At 50.0% G+C, this 20,253-nt stretch overlaps 1 protein-coding gene across 2 annotated transcripts in view; it reads right to left on the bottom strand.

Annotated features, from left to right (window-relative positions):
• The window catches only part of LAMB4 (laminin subunit beta 4), a 724,082-nt gene extending 719,143 nt beyond the window's left edge, over nt 1-4,939 (bottom strand). For both annotated transcript variants that reach the window (XM_069229818.1, XM_069229820.1), the window contains exon 1: nt 4,893-4,939. The gene's annotated coding sequence lies outside the window, so the exon portion shown is untranslated. The remainder of the gene's footprint in view (nt 1-4,892) is intronic.
• Nucleotides 4,940-20,253: the final 15,314 nt, after the last annotated feature.

Genomic DNA, 20,253 nt, shown 5'->3' with positions numbered 1-20,253 from the left:
GGAGCAGTCTGTGCTTTCTTGTGATGGCGTGCTACAATCACAGCATGGCTCCACAGGCATGGGTTGACATTCGGGGCCGTGCAAGCATCTGAGCCACATTACAGAATAACAATCAGGCAGCACTGACATGTAGTAGGGTGAAGGCAAAAAGTCCTCGCAGTGTTATGAAAATGGCTGTTGCTCTGTGGAATGTCTCCTTTCAGAGGTAGCACATACAGCCACTGTATGGGTGTGAGTGCCGGACTCGGTGAAATGTTATGAGCAAGCCAATGGTGCATGCTAGGTTGTGGCAAAAATAAGAGATGGTTGATTAGTGACTGGCCTCACCATGGCACAAGTGACACTTTACAAAATGTAAGAACCAAAGTGTAACTCAACATAACACAACGAACATGGCACAGCATACAAAATATTCCAAAGCTCATACCAACACACTAAAACATAACACAGCATAAAACAGCACAAGCAATACACCCAGGGCGGGCACTAGGACCTGGCTGTGGGAGCAGCTGCCCAGGGACCCAAACTCCGGCCCCCCTGGGCCCGCACCAATACAAGACAGCCAGGCCGTGGTACACCAGACCCCTTGTGCACCCTGCCCATCCAACTGAGAGAGAGCTGTCTCATTGCAGTTGTGTCCATGGGTAGTAGTCCTCTCCCTGGGACCTCTCAGCCATGGTGTAGCACAGTGAGGCCTATTGGAGGGGGCCCCTCCAAGAACCCCAGTTGCAGTGCGACACATTCTACAATTTTATTCTACAATCAGACTTCCTGCCTTGCTGCCCACAGAGAGGCACCACTGGATGTCCATTGTCATGCAGTTTTGTTCTGTCGCGGCCCATGGGGATTACAGGGGGCGGGGCGGTGAGTGGTGGGGGTGGGGAAGAGGAGAGTAACAAAAATATGTAATAAATAAAATAAAAAAATCATATCTGTTCTGCCACCACGCTGTGCTGCTTCTCTTTCCCTCGTCACTGCAGGCTCCCAGTCTTCCATGCGGCCAATCCTGATGCTGCTCAGAGCAGCATTAGAATAGGGTGGGAGCACCCAGCGAGGCCCCTCCCAGTCAGACTGGGAGCCTGTGCCTGCTCTCTCCACCCCGCAACACAGTGCCGGGCAGGAGAGAGCACAGTGCACATGTGTGTTTGGCCTGCCCGAGATGGCTGGCCAAACACACATGCATCATCCCCAATACCCCACCCCTTTAACAAAGAAAGGTTAATAAACTTAGTTTATTTTTCTTTCGTTGTTAAATGATTTGCAGCTATTGCTGCTGGCGGGGGATGACACTCCTCCGCCACAGCAGAGGAGCTGCCACTGGTTTAGTTCCTACACAGTTTTGTCCCTCTCAGATGATAAGCAACTCTCACAACGTCAGCCTTTTATGACTTGTTAAAAAGGTGCTTGTAGGTGGCTGAGAGGGATGGGTTGCAGCACAGTAGGGGTCAGCACAAAGCTGCTACATGAGCTGGATCATTTATTGAGATGCAAACAGCCCTGAATGTGTCACGTTTAAATTAGAGGGGCCTCACGCTTTCCCTTTCTGCCCTGAGGAACCAAAAATCTTAGAACGATCCCTGAACACATCACATATGACTCAGCACTGGACACAAAACAAAACACAACACAACACATAAGAGATATAAAAGACAATAGCACACTCTTAACACAGTGCGAATAACACAACGTAACAAATTTCAGAACAATCAAAATACAAAACAATGCAATCAACATTTATAACAACAAATATATCACAATACGTCACTTTTAACATGGTGCGTGGAACATAACACATGCAACACACCGTATATAGCACTGCATAACAAATATAATGATAGATAAACATATTAGAACAGCTAAAGGAACAAATATACCAAACTTAACACATATGTTACAAAAAATGACACAAAAACACATAAATGCATATATATTAAGAAATTACATATATCACACAACACAACATCTCTTTTTTGGTCTGAACAGTTAGTGCTTAATTTGAGTTGGCGGTTGCAGGTGCGGTACACCAGCACTCGTTGTAGGGAACCCGCTCTTAGTTTTCCTCCACAGAATTTGATTCAGAGACAGAAAAACACAAAGGGGGAAAGGAGGAAGAAAAGAAACAGGGAAAAACAGTGCCAAAGGGGGAAAGGAGGGATGAAAATGAATGTTGAAGAGTGAGAGGAAGAGGAAGGTGGTGTCTTATGGCATAAAATTCGGTACCCTGACCTTCACTAGCGTTGGCCGCGGGCATCTCAGCAAAAGTTTGGGCCCTGTCACTTATTCCTTCAGGAATGAAACACTGACAACAGGAGTGGCGAATGGTGCTTTGAGAGGTTTTGAAACGCTACCTGCCTCATTTTTGACGTGGTATTCAACGGGTGATTTGATTGGCTGAGATGACAGTAAAAAGAAGACAACTGAAGTTGGTGTTGCTCGTGCCTTCCCCGACGGACACCAACATCAGCTGAAGGGCGGCTGAGCTCCCAGGCAGCTGAGTACTTCTGCCAGCAGAGCGAGTCACTCAAAAAAAAATCCTCAAACCTTTTCCGTGTATTCACCAAATGCCTAAACAAGTCAGGGCATTAACAGTCAACGTCTACTTTGTTAAAACAGTCTACTTTGATGGAACATAGTGCAGCGGTAGAAACTAACCGTGGCGCGTGCCTGGGAGCTGGGCCAGGGCTCGCCTTATCTACCCAGTGTGCGAGTATTTGAGCTCCTTCTCCCTCGCACGAGGGTCCTAGAGGCTTGCAGGTGGTCCCTGGGAGTGAAGCACCAAAATGGTGTCACAGTGGCGTAACGCAAAGTAATAGGGCCCTACTTGCAGACCGCGCTGTGGCTCCTGAGGCTCCCATATGTGTCAGTCGCTTATAGTCCTGAGTTGTCCGTAAACAATACAAAAGCAGTTTGTAGTTTTAAATGCCAAGCCATTTATGTTCTCATAGAGTGGTTTGAAGTTATCGGTTTTCCTTCACAAAAGTGACACAAACCCAGCACAAAGTGTTATATTGGGATTTACTTTCCAATCTAAAGCTTGATTTGTAGCCTAATGTAACAAAGTAGCGCTATGTGCTCCTTTGCCTGAAGGTGGCATTCTATGGGTAGTGTGTGCTTTCCCATGCAGCCACCCATGGGCTTTGACAAAAAATCCTCTCTTAACATTGGTATTTGTACCAAAAATGGATGCCTCCCCAAGGCAGCTGTGAAGTGAGAAATCTTTTTTCAAAACTTTTAAAACTGCTTGTGTGCGGCAAAGGACAGCACACATACAAAGTGGGGGAAGTATTAAAGCACGCCAAAGCATAATATTTTGTACTGAAAGGGTCAACTTCCAGTCCAAAACCCATGCTTGTCATCATGCACGATTGTGCACTGGAACAAGGCAGCCTTACATGCACTAGTGAAGGCGGGGATTCAGCACCATATCTTGGTAGATATGGCACTGCTCTCTCCTTTACACACAGTGCAGCACAGCACCTTTACATGCTGCTTGTGGAGAGTGAAAACATGGTAAATTTGGCCCACATTTTGCATCTCGGCCAAGCAATTTTGAAATATTTCCATATTGAAGTTTTAGACCATCATTTAGAAGGAATAACAGGTGTAAAATGTTGTCTTTGCACTTCTCACACACTGTTGATAAAGGTCTTGCATTTGCCTGGTGGTGCAGATTTTCTTGAAATGCTACATTGGTGCCAGAGCTATGTATATAATTTAGAAATCTTGCAAAACTGGACAGGCACTAAGATCTTCTGGACCATTTTGAAATGTTACAAAACTGCACTTGCAACAGGACAACCTGTGTTATGCAGAAATGTAAAAACTTCATCAAAACCAAAAAATCGACATTATCAGAATTGGTGCAAGTCTGCACCAGTGCATTCGACGTAATATGGAAATATTGCAACAGACCCAGTGCAATATATCTAATCCGAACTCCTGCAAACAATTAATCTGCACCAAAACAACCTACGCAACCTGGAAATGTTGTAAACTGCACCAGCACGTGTGCAATTTTCGAAATCCCAACATATTATTGAAAACTGCAACAGCAATAAGAGTATAAGAGTCTGTACAATTTGAAAATGTTTGAAAACTGCACCAACTCAATCTCTTCAATCTGTAAATGTTATGAAACTGCACCAGCAACAACACAATCCGTGTAATCTGTAAAGGTTGCAAAACTGCACTAGAAAAACTGGTAAAATCACTGTAATACATAAAAATGTTGCATAACTTCATTGGAACTAATGCAGTCTATGAAATTTAGCAATGTTACAAAACTGCACCAGTGCCAGACCGACCTATGTAATGTGGAAGTGCTGCAAAACTGCACCAGCATCAGGGAAATAAATCATTGCAATTCCCAAAGGTTACAAAACTGCACCAGAAAGGCTGTACTCTGCTGCAAGGTCATAATGCAGCAGGTAGATCATTATAACGCGCATTCAAGCTCATTCCTACCATCCCAGAAGAATCCCAGAGGACTAGCACAATCAGTTTTGCTAAACTACATCTAGAAAGCGAGGAGTACAGTGTGCGCCCTTGCCTCTATGGGAATTATGGCTCATTTGTTTTCATGGAACACCAAGAAAATGTACTCAGGACAAATTCCATGACACTTTCTTAGTAATAGGGAAAATAATGGTTGGGTACATTCTATATACACCGTTTAAGCGTTGCAGTAGCGTTTAAACCTCAAATCGTGCTTCTTGGCACTCATTTGTAAATATATCGTGCCCATGCTTTCAAAGTACCGTGCGATCCTTCGACTGTATTGCAAGGCGTCGCACGTAAGAGGAATGCGCTAAAATATTGGGTTATTTCGCTGCACTTTTTCACTAACTAGATAATACATTCAGGCTGCTGGAACTGCTTCGGAATAGCCTTACCTTGGCTGTGAGGGGGAAGGCCTGCGTGGATGAGAGCTCCTTGGAGAGCGCAGAGCATGTGAAGACGTACCCAGGAGAGAGAACACGAATAAAGCAAGGAATACTTTCCCCTCAGGCACCTAAGAGTAAAAAAAAAAAACAGAGAGAATTCAGAAACGCTGGAGAGCTGATTTATGTGATCTGTGCGTTTTGTTTCCGACTGATTGTAGGACGTGAGCAATGGAAAGAGCGCTTTGCTATTAAGACAGCATCATGAAATTCAGCAATAGTTTCCCAATTGTTATCAAGTATTTATTTACTCATTCATTAGCAAATTAATTCATATATTTATTTTTCTTTCAATTGGCACCAGAGTGCCACCTGCCAATCATTGCACAGTGATATGAACTACATTAAATTAGCTATGCATAAACTGATAGCTAGGCGCTATAAGTGGTAAACTGTGGAGTCTGGTAGATTATTGTCTTTCCTCAATTGTCAGCCGTAGGTGTGATTATAATAGTATAAATGAACAGGACAGAGTCAGTAGCGGTGGTTCTGGGGATTCCAATAGCATGGTGATACCATCATAAACTATATTGGGGGAAGAAACACGAGGGCATCGGGCTAGTAGGGGATGCACCCGACAAATCACTAATGATCCACTCAAATTAGCAATCCTGATATGAATAAAATATACACGTGGAGTCACCACAGGAATTATCCAATTCTAAGTGCCTCCTAAGAGTGACCAGAGATGTGTATCAGCTCATGCAATAAAAAAAAAAAAGCAAGAAGAAAACTCGCACACCTACCCAGGTGTCATGCTTCATCGTCGGGTCTCCTCATTCACCAAGAATGAATGACAGCGAATGGGCTTCCTATTTGTGTAGGAAGCACTCAGTTAAAATGAAAATGGAAAAGGGGGATTCATCACAGCGAGGTAAAAATCACCCAGGTATCCCAAGTGCCCTTTTACTCGTCTGTGTTCTTAAAGGATAACATTACATGGTTGATGCATCGGAATGTAGTTTACTCTTACATTGTTCTGGTGGACATGTTTTTGTCTAATGGCCCGAAGGGTCCGCAACATTCATCAGGAGCAGGATCCCTAGTTTGTTAATTTAAGTATCCCATTCATTCAGACAACAGTCATACCATCTTACCAAGTAATGCACATGTAAAGTTCTCTTGTATACTCACAATTAGTGGTTCTTCTTGTGAGGCCTGTATAGAGAAACCGAGATATTTAATGGACAAACAAACCGGACAAACTGATATTTTCAAATCAAATTAAAAGAAAGAAAAAGAGCACACAAGGGACAGTAACCAATCACAACCTAGCCACAGTGAAAGTGTCACTGCAAAATAACTTATGATCATGTTCACAGTGACTAGCACATAAACAAATTAAATTGTAGCATGACTGGCTGTACCTTAGGGAAACACTGAGATGAACCATTTTATTTAATAATGCTACCTGGGGGTATGGAACACCTAGAAATGTCATTCTTGGACTCTGTTATATCTATTAAAAGCCCAATTCTATTCTCAATTAGCCTCCGACTGCAGGCCTATGAGTGCTCAAGACCTGAATGATCTGTGAAAACTACTCCCAGAGCAGCAGAGCCCTGAGTGTGGGGAGGTGTTTCTGTTCATCTAGCAGGATGGCCGTTTGGACAGTGTGCAGGAATTTGATGAACTTCAAAGTGCCCCCTGTGAGAGGCAAAGGTCAAATGACACCTATCCATGCCCTTACTGTGTTCCCCCAGCAAGGCAGCCTCAAATCCCAGGTGGTAGAAAGCTGCCCACTGAACTGAATTGTAGTGACCACAGGGGAACACTTGCCTATTTCCCTGGTCACACCTCAGGGATTTGCATAGATGCTCTGCACAAGAGAAAAACGGTTTTGCTATGTTAGGTTTAGACAGAGATGTGCACTGTGTGGTTGTTTGCAGTAGGGCACATGTGAACTGTTGCAAAACTGGGTAAGGTTACCTAGGGTAGCATTTTCCCTTAATCCCAAGCCAGCACCAGACATAAATGTGGCATCCTCTAGCACTCTCTTCAAGACACTCTGGACCTAAGAAAGAACTGAAGAAGACTATGCCTGTTATTTTAAGCCTGTGAAGAGACCTGAAGGGCTATCCCTGGTCCCACTTGGTCCTGGGAAAAATAAGTGGATTCCAAGAATCAGTTGGACAACCTCCCCTAAGGCTAAAGGGACACAACAAGCTCCAAGAAGCCTTTTTCTGAAGAGCTCAACTGACCAGTTTCAACAAGACCTGCTCTGGAACATGCTGGTGGCTTCTGATGGAGTGAGCCCTGACCCTCAAGTGCTGTTCCTGAGGTCCTGGGACCCTTGTCTGTGTCATAGTGCACTCCTCCTAAAATCCTTAAAAACCTGCGACTAAAGAAGCTTTTGGGCTCCATAGACCTCTGGAAGACCAGGACAAACCTGTTAGGTCAGTATGGCTAGGATGTGTTGCTGCTCGTCTGTAGATTTGGCTTCTCCTACATAAAACTTTTTTCCAGAAGAAAATCCATTTCAGTGGGACCTCACAGAGAAGGCCTTCTTCAGTTACAGCTTAAAGCCCTGCTGTACCTGAGGAATCTGAACTCCAAAAAATGACTAAGTATCAAAGTAGAAAACTTGAGTGGTTGAAGGTACCAAAAGTATCTGGCCAATAAGAGGATTTTCCAGGGTGTGAGTTTTAACTTTCCTGCTCTGAGCTTTTCCTGCCTAAACTGAGAGCTTTATTGGGATCTTGTCTATCGTATATCCAACGTCTTGGAGCTCTTCTCCAATACAGTATTCTGCTTTTCTATGCTTTAGGATTTTGACTCCCATTTTCAAGACTATGGGTTTCATTTATATGTTGCCCGTCAGCGTACTCCGTCACAACAGCAACAGAGTATGTTTACCGCCAATGTAATGGTCTACCCTCCAAATTTAGATGCAAGTGAACCATAGTTTGGCAATGACAGAGACTACTCTATTTCTTTTGTGGCCAAACCTCTCTGGCAAAGCTTATTCCACTGGATCACTGAAGAAGTTTGGCCACATCGGAGATGGCTATATGTCCGCCCTACCTATTTAGATGCTCACACATATAGCTGTTTCTTTACTGCCCATCACTGCCAGGAAAACCTTGGCAGCAAAGGGTAGTAAATATGAAAAATGCCCCTCTTCTATGGGAGATGATTGCTGGAGTGAGCCTTGACCCCAATTGCTGTACCTGAGGTCGTGACTCCTGAGACACTTGACTGTGTCAAAGTGTACTCCTCCTAAAACACTTAAAAACCTGGGAATAACGAAACGTTTTGCTCCAAAGCCCTCTGGAGGCCTGGGAGAAACCTGCCAAGTCGATTCAACCAAGATGTGTTGCTGCTAGGCTAAAAATTCAGTTTCTCCCATATGGAGCTTTTTTGCATGGGGTACATTGCTTGGCGCCAATGTGATCAGATGCAAACCTGAAGAGATCCCAGCGAAGTTCCACGATCTGGGCTCATCCTGCGGGACTCCAAGATCTCACCCCATAAAACTGCAGAGGGAGGAACACTGACCTTCCCGTTGCACTGTTGATGCCTCAGCTACTCTGGGCAGTACCCTGCTGAGACGACATGAGGGACCGTGCCCAGGCTGCTGCAAGAAGGCATTACAAAATAGTGGTGAGCCTTGGGTGCACTAGCGATTAATTACTGGCTGCTGGCACTGAGGACCCCATTGTGTCATGGGATGTGAGAAAGAAGAGTGCCGAAATGCAGAAATACCCAAAGAGCCCCCGTGAGCACCCTGGCAGAGCCCTTTAGGAAGGAGGGTACAGAACTCCCAGTATTTGGGGCCCCAGCCTGTGGAAGTGAGCTGAGGGCGACCTCCTGATCAGGAGAGGGACTGAAGCTCTTGCTCTCCTGGGCAGAAGAGAGACTGCCCAGGCTCCAGAAATAGAGGTGACCCCTCTGGCCTCCCTGGTTGCGAGTGTGGGCATGGGCATAAAGAGGTTGCCTTGCCAGGGCCTGCACCCCACCAAGGGCCCATGATCCTGTAGGCTGCTTGGTGGGAGTTGTGTCTACCAGTGGTGGGGGATGGTATAAACAGTGCTGCGGAGACCTCAGGTGAGGACTGAAGCCTGCACATGCTCTATCCCCTGACTGAGAACTGGCCTGGTTACTAGAGGGCTGGAGCAGCCGGGCCGGCATGTCTGAATTACTGGGACTACATGGGATGGCATGCTTCATGGCTGAAGGAGATACTGACTGCTCAGCCGCTTGCTAGAGAAACATACTGATTGCCCCCCCCTTTAAGGGTTTCCCTGGGGCTCGAGTGGTGATACTCCAGAGCACACCTGCAGAGAGGATTTCATGACCCCCTCCCACATTTGGCAGACACCTGAAGGGAGATGAGAAAGGGGTAAAAATGAACATTGTGTTCTTTCCTTTCCGGAGTATCATTATGCCCATTTCAACTACAGACATTGCATTTCCTCGCCCAGCAGTGGTTTCCCTTCCCCCTTTTTTAGTGCACCTGGTATGGACTAGTTATGTGCTTCAGGTAGGCAGACAGCATTCCTCTTCTATAGCACTGGACTTAACCAATGGTACACTGCTTGTGTCCCAGGCAAAGGGTGTTGCGTTGGCTCTCATTGTACCAATGAGGTTGCTGGAATTGGAGGGCAGCATTACCTCAATTGTGGGGAACTGGGTCCAATCCCACACCATTTGACAACTGTCAGCCTAATCTAGTTCTGGCCAACTAGTAACTCTCATCACTGCCCTAGAGCAGGGATGATTTATGGCAACCAGGCGCATGACATTGTGACTTCTAAGGGAAATTGTGGTAGATCAGATCTCACCATTTTCTTTCAGTTCAAGACAAACAGAGACAGGAAATGGTTCCATAAGATTTATTGAATCAGCTGTGTCTCAGATAAAATGACATGAAATGCAATAATTAGAATGATGAAACATACTAGAATCAAAATAGTGACAAGGAAAGTGAAACACAGGAAAAGTCCCACTATACTCTCACTATGCACAATATATGCAATTCCTACCTAAGCTATGCTAGAGCACAGCAGGATAAGCCCTAATCCACCCTTTAGGCTTCCCCCTGGGAAGAAATCATCCCCCATACCTAAGTATGACAGTAGTGGAGAAGCCTGTCCTATATAGAGACACCATTCCCATATAGGCCAGGTAAGTGGTAGTCTCAGTGAGCAGCTGTAACAAAGTCAGACAGCACGCAGTCGTGGTCATCTAGCTGAAACCTTCGTCTAACATGCATGGGACAGGGAAATGTTTTCATAATAAAACAACCGATGTTCTCAGAAAGTGTCCCTACGTAAAAATACATATGTTTCTCTGAATGTTAGAGGTGCAGTGTACTACTTGTGCCGACAATCCTAAATCTCTGCATCCTTGAGGAAAGCACAGAATGAAAGAATTTTGTGCTACGAATTGTATTGCTTCTCTAGGTGAAAGGACAATAAGAATAAAATGAAATAAAATGAAATGTTATGAGGCTAAAGGGCACAAGCAGCAGGCCTAGTTTCTAAAATAATGTGCCCAGAAACATCACTAAAATAGCTCTACAACAAGGGCAAAGCAGAGATGGGCAAATCTAGTAGGAAAAAAGAAAAGAGTGACCTCTGCCAGGCTTGGGACAATCTCTCTGCCGCTTTGGGGGCCTTATCAATGACCGAGGAGCCCTCATTGGGGGAACACAGTGGTAGTGGTGCAACATTCAACACCATTCTCCAAGCAGTAGCAGCATCCTGAGAAGCGTTGGAACTCAAAATTGACTCCATGGTCACAGATCTGGGCCTACTCAGGGATGACCATAGATGACTAGCAGAGAGTGTCACCTCCACAGAGCAAACCCTAGCTGACCTAAACCCCCATCTGACTTCAGTGAGAGACTGACTGGTGGGGATGGAAGACAGGGTGAAGGTGTTAGAGCAGCAAGCAGAGGATGCTGCAAACTGGGCGAAAAGAGATAACCTTTGCATTATTGGGCTACCCGAACATGTCAAGGGCACGGACATGACTGCTTTCCTGGAAAGATGGCTTTGCACTACAGTCGCACCAAAGGGTCTCTCACCATTATATGATCTTGAATGAGACCACCGCTTGCCTTCACAACTGCCGCTGCCTGGAGTGGGACTTCGTCCCGTCGTGGCCAGTGTATGGCATTTCATGGACAGAGACCATATACTGGCCCAAGTCCGAATTAAAGGAAAAATCATTGTGGAAAACAAAAAAGTTATGATTTTCTCCAACTTTACTGAAGCAGTGCAACAGCAGCGGGTATTCTTTACAGAAGCCAAAAAGCAACTCAGGAAACTGAGCATCACCTATGCCATACTGTTCCCTGCTCGACTCCGAGTCAACTTTGACAGCTTGGGCAGTTCTTCACATCCCAGATCCAACTCTGGGAGTAGGTTGAGCAGCTCCCCCAAAGGGAAGACAGTCATGACCTGGGCAACCGATGAGATGTACAGCAAACCTGGACAAGATGCCAAAAACTGGAAGAGGATGATCCCATGTTGTTGTCAAGCTCTGCAAGAGCGTCAGAAAATGGGGGAGGTGCTGGTGGAGGTTAGTGGGACAGGGTCCACCCCCCAATCAGAAAATGGAGATGATGATACAGAGGACTCTGAGTCAGAACATGCATTGACAATCTCTCTTTCCAGCATTAACCAGTCCCCCTCTTCTAGTCTCTCGGGCTGTCTTGCAGATATTGCTAATTGGATGAACTCAACTAAACTGAAATTTAATGATGGGAAATCCGAAGATATTATTTTAGGTAACGGTCGCCCTGCATTTCCTTTAACTTCTTATTCAGAGGCTTTCGACAACCTTCCTTCTCCAAAGACTTATATCAAGAGCCTTGGCTTCTGGCTCGAGCCCCGACTTACCATGGAAACCCAGTCCAAAAAACTTTCATCTATGTGTTTTGGCCTTCTGAGATCCCTCAGGAAGATTTTGATTCTTCTTCCACCTAGGGCAAAAAGGATCCTTGTTCAGGCACTGATTTTGTCCCGCCTTGACTATGGTAATTCCCTGTTCCTTAGTTCTTCAGACTACGTAATAAAGAAACTTCAAGTGGTGCAGAATGCCGCAGCTAAACTGCTCACTAATTTATCTAGGAAGCTCTCTGCTAAGCAGGCGCTTGTAAAGCTTTCTAGGCTGCCCATAAAACAACGTGTGCAATTTAAAGCATTATGGGGGTCATTCTGACCTCGGCGGTAAAAGGCCCTTACCGCCGGTCAGAAGACCGCCATCATACCGCCGCGGAAAACCGCCACGGTCATTCTGACCTCCAACTGCCAAACTGCCGAAAACCCGACATCCACGGACGGCCGCCTCATCAGCGGGCAGCGGAAAACTGGAGATGACCAAACCTCCACCGCCACGCCAACACAAACACGCCCATGCCATTACGACCCACGAATCCACGCGGCGGTCATTCAACCGCGGTATTCCATTGGCGGTACACACCGCTGCGGTCAAAATACACACCCAGCTCCAAAACACAGCCACATTGGACAATTTGAAATACACACACCTGATACACATACATGCACCACTCCCACACATCCAAGCAACTATAAAACACACACCCACATCACCCACAAACCCCCACTACTAGAAATTCGGAGAGAAGGCGAGAGAGAGAGAGAGAGAGCACAGCTATCGAAAAACCCAACACACACAGGAACCCAACATCATCAACCACACCACATCTATGCACACATCACCACACACCACCACTCACATCACCACAAACACCACCCCACACCTCATCCACACCACCCCATGGCACCCCAAAGACACCCCAGGTTTTCGGACCAAGAACTCAGGGTCATGGTGGAGGAAATAATAAGGGTAGAGCCCCAGCTCTTCGGCACACAGGTGCAACACACCACAATAGCCAGGAAGGCGGAGCTATGGCAAAGGATCGTCGACAGGGTCAACGCTGTGGGACAGCATCCCAGAAACCGGGAAGACATCCGAAAGCGCTGGAACGACCTACGGGGGAAGGTACGGTCGATGGTCTCAAGACACAACATCGCTGTGCAGAAGACTGGCGGTGGACCACCACCCACTCCTCCCGAATTCACTGCATGGGAGCAAGAGGTCTTGAACATCCTGCATCCTGCGGGCCTCGCTGGAGTAGGCGGAGGAATGGACTCTGGTAAGTCTCATCTCAACTACTCCCCCCCCAACCACCAGCATGCCATGGAACACACAGAAGCAATAACCATACTCTTTTACCCCTGCAGGGCCCGAACGCCAACACACCGGCCAGGAGGGTCCAGAGTTGTCCATCCCACCCCCAGAACAGGCCCCCAGTGAGGACAGCAGCTCTGTCAACCTAGAACCTGATGACCAGCCTGGACCATCGGGGACCTCTGGACAGTCGGTTCCCCACACACAGACACAGGCCACAGCAGACCTAACCCCCTCTGGGAATATCAGCACAGCTCCCACCCAGCGGGCCCATGCCTCTGTCTCCAGGACAGGTCAATCAGCGGTGTGCCCGCCACTACAGGGCACCCAGGCTGACCCAACATCCCAACAACAACAGGGACCTGGGGGCAGTGGTAGTGGGCACACCGTCCAGGGAACAGAGGCCCGGGGAAACAGGGCAACTGGGAGGGCTGCAGTGCGACAGGGGGGGGAGGACAGGCCCAGGGAACCGACTCTCCAAGAGGCCCTCACCACCATCATGGGAGCATATCACCACTCCCAGGAGACGATGGCGACGGTACTGGCCAGGTTCCAGGAGATCCAGGCACAGCAGGAGGAATGGTACATGGGGTACAGAGAGGAGCTCAGGAACATCGTCCTGGCCCTCAACCAAATAGTCACCACATTGCGGGACCATGTGGCACCCCAAAGGGCCCCTGTCACTAGCCTGGACCAGGAACAGCCTACCACCTCCGCCGGCGCTAGTGGACAGGAGGCCCCCACACAACGACAGCCCACCAGAACCCCACCTCCTGCTGAAGATCAACCACCCCGCAAGAGGAACCTGAGATCTCAAAGGAAGACAGAGTAGGATGCCAAGACCCCCGCCAGCATAAGAAACCCCCTGATGTCATTCCACTGTCCCACATTGTCACCCTGTCCAACTTTGAACTGCCCCTGCTCCATCCTTCCACAGGCATATGGACAATGCACCTGTGCGACTGAGAACTGGACTCTGCCATGGACATTACTCCACCCCCACCCATCACCGTTTTACTATCATGGACCTATATGTAGCACTTTAAATAAATCACTAATTGCACAAAAAAAATCAGGAGTCTGCTTGTATTCTTAACAAATGTATTACACATAACGGTTCAAAAATTGTTCAGTTACATTGTGATGACAACATACCAATGTCAATGTGCTTTACTCCATGGGCAAACAAAGCAGAAGTCACGCAGTGGGTCATACAGCTCTGAAAAGGGAAGGGAAAGTCACAATTCAGTTGAAAGGAACTGGGGGGAAACACAGAAAGTAGAGATGCAGGAGGCCTGAAGTAAATGTAAAATGGCGTAGGGGATTCTTACCTGTGTGCTACTGAAAATACTGTTGTATAACTGTGTCTCTGTTGTCCGTGTCGTCCCCGTCGTCTTCCTCCTCTTCACTCTCCACAGGCTCCACAGCTGCTACAACACCACCATCTGGACCATCCTCCTGCAGGAAAGGCACCTGGCGTCGCAATGCAAGATTGTGAAGCATACAGCAGGCCACAATGATCTGGCACACCTTCTTTGGTGAGTACATTAGGGATCCACCTGTCATATGCAGGCACCTAAACCTGGCCTTCAGGACCCCGAAGGTCCTTTCTATGATCCTCCTAGATCGCCCATGGGCCTCATTGTACCGTTCCTCTGCCCTGGTCCGGGGATTCCTCACTGGGGTCAGTAGCCACGGCAGGTTGGGGTAACCAGAGTCACCTATTAGCCACACACGTTGTCTCTGTAGCTGTTCCATCACATAGGGGATGCTGCTATTTCGCATTACATACGTGTCATGCACTGACCCAGGGAACTTGGCATTTACATGGGATATGTACTGGTCAGCCAAACAGACCACCTGCACATTCATAGAATGGTAATTTTTCCTGTTTCTGTACACCTGCTCATCGTCTTTTGGGGGTACTAAGGCCACATGGGTCCCATCAATGGCACCAATGATGTTGGGGATATGTCCAAGGGCATAGAAGTCACCCTTCACAGTGGCCAAATCAGCCTCCTCTGGGAAAACAATGTAGCTCCGCATGTATTTCGTCAGGGCAGACAACACTCTGGACAAAATCTTAGAAAACATAGGCTGAGACATCCCTGATGACATGGCCAATGTTGTCTGAAAAGACCCACTTGCCAAAAAATGGAGGACTGACAAAACCTGCACCAGAGGGGGAATTCCTGAGGGTTGGCGGATGGGGGACATCAGTGCTGGCTCAAGCGGGGCACACAGTTCATGTATAGTGGCTCGGTCAAGTCGGTATCGAAGTATTATATGACGTTCCTCCATTGTCGACAGGTCCACCAGCGGTCGGTACACGGGAGGATTCCTCCTTCTCCTTGCAAGTCTCAGCGGACGGTGCCTAGGAAGGAGAACATGGAGTACAGAGTCAAGCAACCCACAGGTATGTAACTACAGCTTGCACAGTACACGAATCGCTATGCATTGAATGGCTTGTATGAGTGGCAATGCAAGGCCTAGGCCTGTGTGACGCAGTAGAAATTAAGCCATGTGGGCCCTTGAAATGGCGGCTGCCTGACCTGAGAAGTGTGACAGTGGGATGTGAGGTCAATGCGCTGGCGTGGCACACCGTGGCGGTAGGCGGTCGAAGACCGCGGCGCAAAGCCGTATTGGTTAACATTGAACCCTATGGGTTTCACGAGCCAATGACTAGGTGCGCCGGCGGTCGCGGTACGCACCGCGGCGGTACGCACCGCCGCGGGCGTGACCGCCATTTTCTATCTGATTAATCACTCGAGACCTGTTCATCCACAGGAGAGGACCTATACTGCAAGTGCTGCTGTGAACTCGGTCTGGAAGAGACAATGGCTGCTGCGACTGGGGAAAGGGCCCCTGCCTTCACTACAGAAGAGTTGGAGAAACTTGTGGATGGGGTCCTGCCCCAGTATGCGCTACTCTACGGTCCTCCAGACCAACAGGTAAGTACACTGTGTGCACGTTGAATGGGCTATGCCTGTGTTGAGTGGGGTGGATATAAGATGGTGGGGTGGGGAGAGAATGACGAGTGCAAGGCACGACAGATGAGAGCATGTGCCACATGGCAAGGTTGGGGGGGGGGGGGAATCACATCTAACATGCAGAGAATTAATGATATTTACTTTTCCACCCTGTACATGTCAAATAGGTCAGCGCCCATCAGAAAGTCGACATTTGGCGTGCCATCGCCAAGGAAGTCCGGACCCTGGGGGTCCACAACAGACGGGGCACCCACTGCCGCAAGAGGTGGGAGGACATCCGCTGCGGGACCAGTAAGACCGCCGAGTCACTGCTGGGGATGGCCTCCCAACCTAGGAGGGGTGCCAGTCGTACCCTGACCCCCCTGATGTCCCGGATCCTGGCGGTGGCCTACCCCGATTTGGATGGGCACGTGAGGACATCACAGCAGACACAAGGGGGTGAGTACCAGCACATTCAGATATCTTTACGCGCAGTGGAGGTGCCTGGTTGGGGGAGGAGGGCTGTGGGTGACATTAGGCCAGGGCACTTCCTGTAGTGTAGTCCTCTCCTTTAGCCATGTCCCTGTGCCCCCGCCCCCCACCTCTGTAGGGTGACAAGTACAGCTATCCATGGTCCTGCATCACCCATGTGCGCGTTTGTTGTCCCTAGACCTGTTGGCCTAGTCACAAGTACTGAGTAGTGTACCCCGATTGCGCGACTTAGTGCATGAGGCTCCTGTGTCTGTCCTCTCCGCCAACGGTGTTGACAATGCATGCACTCAACCTGTTTTTATTTCTACCCCCACCCTTTTTCTTTATCTTCTAGTGCATGTGTGCATTAGCATCATCAGGCGGAGGAGAATTGGCACCGGAGCACGAGGGAGCTGCAACTCACAAGGCCCCGGTGGGCCATGGCACAGACACCGAGGCCACCAGTGATATGGAGGGCGAGGGGAGCTTCACAATGGGGACCCGTGGTGACACCAGCGACACCGACACGTCCTCGGATGGGAGCTCCCTAGCGGTGGCGGCAACATCCGTGCCCCCCGCCTCTACAGGTACAGCCGCCACCCAGCGCACCAGCACCGCCCTCCCAGCAGCCCCTCAGCCTTATCTCCGTGCCCGCTCGCCCAAGAATGCGGGCATCTCCTTCGCCCCAGGCACCTCAGGCCCTGCCCCTGTTACCCCTGCTGCCCTCAGTGAGGAGGTCATTGACCTCCTACAGACCATCATTGTTGGGCAGTCTACCCTTTTGAATGCCATCCAGGGGGTAGAGAGGGAGGTGCATCGTAGCAATGCATACCTGGAGGGCATTCATTCGGGTCAGGCTGCCCATCAACCATCGTTCAATTCTCTGGCCTCAGCACTGACGTCAGCCATTGTCCCTGTTTCCAGCCTCCCTCTTCTAACTGCCTCCACCCTGTCTCTGTCTCCTGTTCCTCAGCCTATCCCATCCACACCATCAGACCAGCCTGCACACACCTCAACACCCAAGGGCAGCTCATCCAGACATAAGCACCACAGATCACACAAACATTCACCCAAGCAACACCCAGATGCAGACATGCCAACAGCCACTACCACCTCTGTGTCCCCCTCCTCCTCATCTCCCTCCTCCCTCCCTGTGACGTCTCTACTCACACCTGCAGGCACACCACCAACAGCCAGTACTTCCATCACCAGCACACCCTCCAGTACAGTCCAAACACGTGCAGTCACCATCCCCACTGCCATTTACACGTCCCCTGTGTCCTCTCCCACTGTGTCTGTCACCCCCTCTTCCAAGACACACAAACGCAGGCAGCCACCCACCCAACAGCCAACCACCTCACGACAGCCTCCAGCCCATGCACCTTCACCCAAGGACAGCACACCTGACTCTCCTACAACCACATCCTCTTCCTCCACTCCCATAACCACTACACCTACCCTTTACCTTGGTCCTAAAAAAGTTTACCTCTCCACTCTTGACCTCTTTCCCTCACCTGACCCACCCCCTCCATCTGCTAAGAGTCCCAAGAGCGCCTCAGCCACCACCAGCCCGGCTTCAAGGGTCACCGTAGTGCATGGATTTTGGAGTCCCCCCTTTGCCAGCAGTGATACATCGGTCAGCAGCAAGGGGACAGCCAGCCCCCCCCCTGGAAAGAGGACCCGTAAAGTAAGGGGCCGCCGCGAGAAGCCTGACACGGCTGCCCCCAAGGACCAAAGTTCAGCCACTTCACCTGCCACAACGTCCAGGGGAGGCAAGGCCCAGAGAGCCACATCGAAGGAGGGCAAGGGCAGCAGGGCGGAGAAGTCAGCCAGCAGGAGCGCGGACCAGGAGGGCCCCACAAGCCCCATCCCGGGTGTGAGTGAGGACACCCAAGGGCCCAGGACACCGTCACCGAAGGGTCCAGCAACTGCACGGTCGGAGGGCGACTGAGCAGGGAGTCCTGGCCAGGTCTGACTCCCTTGACTTACAGAACAAGCACCGCTGAAGAGGGCCCCGCCGTCCAGAAAGGCACCGCTGAAGAGGGCCCCGCCGTCCAGAAAGGCACCGCTGAACAGGGCCCCGCCGTCCAGAAAGGCACCGCTGAACAGGGCCCGCCGTCCAGAAAGGCACCGCTGAACAGGGCCCCGCCGTCCAGAAAGGCACCGCTGAACAGGGCCCCGCCGTCCAGAAAGGCACAGCTGAAGAGGGCCCCGCCGTCCAGAAAGGCACCGCTGAACAGGGCCCCGCAGTCCAGAAAGGCACCGCTGAAGAGGGCCCCGCCGTCCAGAAAGGCACCGCTGAACAGGGCCCCGCCGTCCAGAAAGGCACCGCTGAAGAGGGCCCCGCCATGCAGAAAGGCACCGCTGAACAGGGCCCCGCCGTGCAGAAAGGCACCGCTGAACAGGGCCCCGCCGTCCAGAAAGGCACAGCTGAAAAGGGCCCCGCCGTCCAGAAAGGCACCGCTGAAGAGGGCCCCGCCGTGCAGAAAGGCACCGCTGAACAGGGCCCCGACAAGACAGGCACCGCTCCGCCGGGCCCTTCCTGTCAAGCACCGCTCCTCTGGGCCCTTCATCTCAAGCACCGCTCCGCTGGGCCCCGCCGTCTCAAGCACCGCTCCGCTGGGCCCTTCCTGTCAAGCACCGCTCCGCTGGGCCCTTCATCTCAAGCACCGCTCCGCTGGGCCCCGCCGTCTCAAGCACCGCTCCGCTGGGCCCTTCTTGTCAAGCACCGCTCCGCTGGGCCCCGCCGTCTCAAGTACCGCTCCGCTGGGCCCTTCCTGTCAAGCACCGCTCCGCTGGGCCCTTCATCTCAAGCACCGCTCCGCTGGGCCCTTCCTGTCAAGCACACTCCACTGGGCCCGCCGTCTCAAGCACCGCTCCGCTGGGCCCTTCCTGTCAAGCACCGCTCCGCTGGGCCCCGCCGTCTCAAGTACCGCTTGCCGAATGACAGTGCCGGTTCTTTGTCGAGCTACAGTTCACGCTGCACTCGGGCCACCCTGCCTCCTCCATTGCCTGTGGAGACTGTTATCCACTTGATAGACTGTGGCTTTGCACTCCCCAGGATTGAACAGTGGGCAAGCCACCCACTGTAGAGACTTGAGAGACTGTGGCTTTGCACTGCCCAGGATGGCACAGCGGGCATGGTGGCCCCTTCGTGGATCTGGCATCGTGGACTCATGTGGCTGTGGTGCCCCCTCTTCCCTTCCCCCTGAGGTGCCTGTAGTTTTATCATCTGATGCCCCTGCAGTGTTCTCTCCAACGGACTCAGGTCTCCTGTGTGGGCTTTGCCCATGTGTTGATACACTTTGGCCCACGGACAGTTGACATTTCAGTGACTGTGCAGGACTTATTGCCTCTATTTATCGGTTACGCAATGTTTTAACTTGATATTTTTTGTTTCATTTTCCTATTTTACCATGACTTCAATTAACCTATTTTATACATAAATTTAGTTTCTCACTTTAATTATATCTTTTCATTATTCCGGGGGGTTTGGGTGGTGTCACTTTGACTTGGTGCTCTGCATTGGTGTGTAGATAGTTGGGGGGTGGGTGTATTGCGTATGTGTGTGCCCGTAGCCCTTCCTCCTCCCCCTCCCCTGTGTCGTAGGTGCGGTACTCACCGTTGTCGTCTGCGCCGGAGTTCGTACTCGTGGTAGATGAGCAGGTAGACGAGTGCAGGTAGGATGTTCAATTCGGGTTCCATGCTGT

The sequence above is a fragment of the Pleurodeles waltl genome, chromosome 4_1 (assembly GCF_031143425.1).
Source record: "Pleurodeles waltl isolate 20211129_DDA chromosome 4_1, aPleWal1.hap1.20221129, whole genome shotgun sequence".
NCBI lineage: Eukaryota > Metazoa > Chordata > Amphibia > Caudata > Salamandridae > Pleurodeles > Pleurodeles waltl.
This window is presented reverse-complemented; position numbering and strand designations above follow the sequence as displayed.